The following is a 4,485-nucleotide window of genomic DNA, read 5'->3' as shown; positions in this document are numbered from 1 at the left end:
GTATTCAATTCTCTCTTAACTTTAAATAAAAGAAAACAGTATTAAATTTTAAAATTGATTCAGCACATTATTTAGAGCATATTTTTTAAGGCTTTCATTTTTAATTAAAAACTCACTTCCATAAATATTTACTGTATTTTGCTGTTTATTAAATTATGTATCATAATTTTAAAAATATAGTCCTAAATTTTTAAACAAATTTCTTTTTTATAAAACGCACAAAAATTGAAATTTACGAAAATAATTATTAAAATAATATTTACTGATAACAATATAAAAATATGATAATAAATAAATAATAAAATACTGTCACGTATTGAATGATATATGTATAATTTATATACATCAGTTTAATATAAAATTACATTTTTTTCTTTTATTTAACGTACTTAAAAATATAACATTTCTGATAATTAACACACATTCTTTCTTTTTCTTTTCTTATCTTAGAAATTTGAAATTTTTAATTAATAGACTTTTATACATCTATAAAATGAAAACTTGGATCAATCGGTCAATTTATTTATATTTTTTAATCGATACTGCATTAAAATAAAATTTTGATATATGAATTACAAACCATGTTAGTTTATAAAACATTTTAATCTCTAATTCTATTAATCGCACTGCAAGAGAACAAAGAAAAATAAAACCAAGAATAAATTAAATTTTGTAACTTACACAAGTAGATAGCATATTATTTTATAAAATGTACTTATTGCTAATTAAAATATATAATAAAAATATAATAAATTTTAACTAATCTCTGTATAAGTCAATTTAACATATTGTGTAAGTAAGTAACAAATGCTTAATTAATAAATTAATTAATTAAGCATATCAGATTTATTTCAAGTAAACAATAATAACAGTTTTTAATTACTGTAAGATATTAGTATATTAATTTATAATATTAGTTAATTTTGACATCTTTCTTCTAATTTTTACATTATGTGTACAGAAAAATTTGAGGTATTAAATATTTATTTTATTGTTTAAAGACATGGATTAATAGGTGTAAAAAAATATCTTCTACACGAAGACATGAATCGATTAGATGCAGCCAAAACGCATTGCAAAAGTAAGTGTTAAATACAAACAAAATGTTGTTGTTGTTTATATGTTAGATGTTAAATGTTAAGTATTTATTTGTAAGATTAATTTATTAAATGCAATAAATATTTCTATTTCAGAGTGGATCGATTTGTCGCAACTTTTAAAACTATTATTGCAATTGGTATGCTATGGATGATATATAAGTGGATATGTTTTTAAAGGTAGTATTTTTTAAAAAAAAAAGGCCACTAACTTATAAATATTGTGCGATTGTTATAAATCAATAATTATCTCTCTAAAACGTTTAATAAATTTTATAATTAATTATACAATTGTTGTATAGTTGTTTAATTATAATTATAATTTATAACAATTAAAACAAAAATTAAAGCTATAAAGACATAAACAAATGGCATACGTATTGTATTTTGTTCTCTTTCTCTTTTTCGCTCTTTCTTTTTTATTTTGCGTCAGAAAGATATGTGTATGTATATAATTTTATTTTCTACAAACTTTCTTTTACTTTATACTCTTTCTATCTCTATATTGTATTTGTTTTACTAAACTACATGTACATATATGTATGTACATAGAGCAGACATCTAATTTTTACAGTTTAACAATTAAAACAAAAATTATAAATAAGGCAACTTATAAAAGAAAAGAAAATGATTAAGTAAGTATGTCTAAAAGTTTCTTATTATTAAATCTCATATTAACACCTTTCATCTTTCATTGAAGACAATTATGACCTATATAAGATTTGATTAGAGCGTAACATTTTTTATATATATCATTTTAATATAATTTTTATAGGAGAAAATAATTTTAAAAGATGAATAAGTGCAGAACAAAAATTCACGTGGAAGGTAATTACACACAATAGCTGTGTTCCCTTTAGATGCACACACTGAAAGCATCAGTCTACCTTTGTTACTTATTACATCTCGTAGAAAAGTAAAATAATGTTTTCAGTGCGTGAGCATCCAAAGAAAACAGCCATAGATAAAACATGACAAAATAATATTATTTATTAACAAAGTATTGTAAATTTAGAAATATAATGATTAATTACTAAATAAGCTAAATAGTATTGAAAAAGTGTCTGTGAAGTTGGCACGTCATTCTATTAATTTTTAAAAAATAATGGGAGTTCTAATAGCACTTTTCATAGTTCTGTAGTTCCTGATAAAAATTTAAAAAAGTTCCGCATTTTTAATATAAAAAATATCGAAAATAAAAAATGATGTGCTAACTTCACGTTCCAGCACGGCACATTCTCCTCTAAAGTACAAGAAAACATCGAAAATCAAGATGTTTATTAAGAGTTCTCGTTAGTTCTGTACCAATTCTATAATTATATATCATTTCAAGGCAAAATTCCAACAAATTACCAAAAAAATCAAAAATAAAGAATGACGCGCTAACTTCGCGAATTTAGCACGACACTCTCTCCTCTAAAGTATTAAAACGAATTGAAAATTCTTATTTTTTACAAGAGTTCCCGATAGTTCTAATTGAGAGTCGCATACATATATAATTTTAAATCGATATTCCACCAATTAACTTTTAAACAATTTTTGTTTTAATTGCGTATTACAACACTTAGTAAAAATATGTTGTGCTGCTGATTTTTGGCAGTTTTGACGATAGTTCTCGACAGTTCTGCAACAGTTCTATGCATTAAAATCAGTTTTAAAGAGAGTTCCGATCATTATTTATTTTTAAAACAATTTTTAACAATTACGTCCAGCACGTCACTTAGTGAAAATGTGTCGTGCTGATGATTTTTGGCAGTTCTGACATAGTTCTCGACAGTTCTGCAAAAGTCATCAGCACGACATATTTTCACTAACAATAAGTGACGTGCTGGACGTAATTGTTAAAAATTGTTTTAAAAATAAATAATGATCGGAACTCTCTTTAAAACTGATTTTAATGCATAGAACTGTTGCAGAACTGTCGAGAACTATCGTCAGAACTGCCGAAAATCAGTAGCACGACATATTTTTACTAAGTGTCGTAATACGCAATTAAAACAAAAATTGTTTAAAAGTTAATTGGTGGAATATCGATCTAAAATTATATATATATATATATATATATATATGCAAGTCTCAATTAGAACTATCGGGAACTCTTGTAAAACATAAGAATTTTTAATTCGTTTTAATACTTTAGAAAGGAGAGTGTCGTGTTAAATTCGCGAAGTTAGCGCATCATTCTTTATTTTTGATTTTTTTGGTAATTTTTTGGAATTTTGTCTTGAAATGATATATAATTATAGAATTGGTACAGAACTAACGAGAACTCTTAATAAACATCTTGATTTTCGATGTTTGTACTTTAGAGGAGAATGTGCCGTGCTGGAACGTGAAGTTAGCACATCATTTTTTATTTTCGATATTAAAAATGCGGAACTTTTTTTAATTTTTATCAGGAACTACAGAACTATGAAAAGTGCTACTAGAACTCCCATTATTTTTTAAAAATTAATAGAATGACGTGCCAACTTCACAGACACATTGAAAAACATAAATATTATTAAAACGTAAAAATTTAAATATTTTAATTTTAATTAATTTTTTATAATTAATTCTTTTACATAATGACGATTTTTTTATAGTAATGAACATATACATAAATAAGTTCTTAACCCGAATAAAGTTCTGATAAAATTACACAAACTATTGATAAAGAATTAACCAGTGAATAATATTCTTAATTCTTTTGTTAGTGTATGTTTTTAAAATGTTTTTAATATATATATATATATATATATATATATGTGTGTATATATATATATTAAAAAATTTTAAAAACATACACTATATATATATATATATATATATATATATATATATATTGTAGGAAAATGCAGAATACGGATAAAAATTTAATATATATATATATACAGGGTGGACCATTTTAATCCATCCAGTCGAATATCTCGAAAACCAAGCCCGGGAGAGAAAAATGTTTGAGATAAAAGTTGTATGGTTTCGAAGGGGCCATAAGATGGTACCATTGGTTTGACCTTGAAAAGTCATTTGAAGGTCACGTAAAGGTCACGTCAAGTTTTTTAAATGGAACACCCTATATATTTTTACATATTCTTGTAGCTCATCTCGAGAGCTTTCCAAAATACTTATGACAAAGTATTTTTCATTAAGTATTTTTTAAATTATAAGGCTTCAAAGTTGCAGTATTTTGACATAAAATACAAGATATCTCATAAAATATTCATTTTTTGATTATCTTACTCTAATACTTTTATGCACAGAATAACGAGACAAATCAATTGGCATAATTAAAACACATAATTATGTTAAAGTAAAAATCTGAATTTGCAACTAACAGTTACACATTTTTACTTTAACATAATTATGTGTTTTCTTTACACCAATTGATTTGTCTTATTATTTTGTG

Source organism: Anoplolepis gracilipes, chromosome 15, assembly GCF_047496725.1.
Source record: "Anoplolepis gracilipes chromosome 15, ASM4749672v1, whole genome shotgun sequence".
Taxonomy (NCBI): Eukaryota; Metazoa; Arthropoda; class Insecta; order Hymenoptera; family Formicidae; genus Anoplolepis; species Anoplolepis gracilipes.
Note: the sequence above shows the minus strand (reverse complement) of the source record.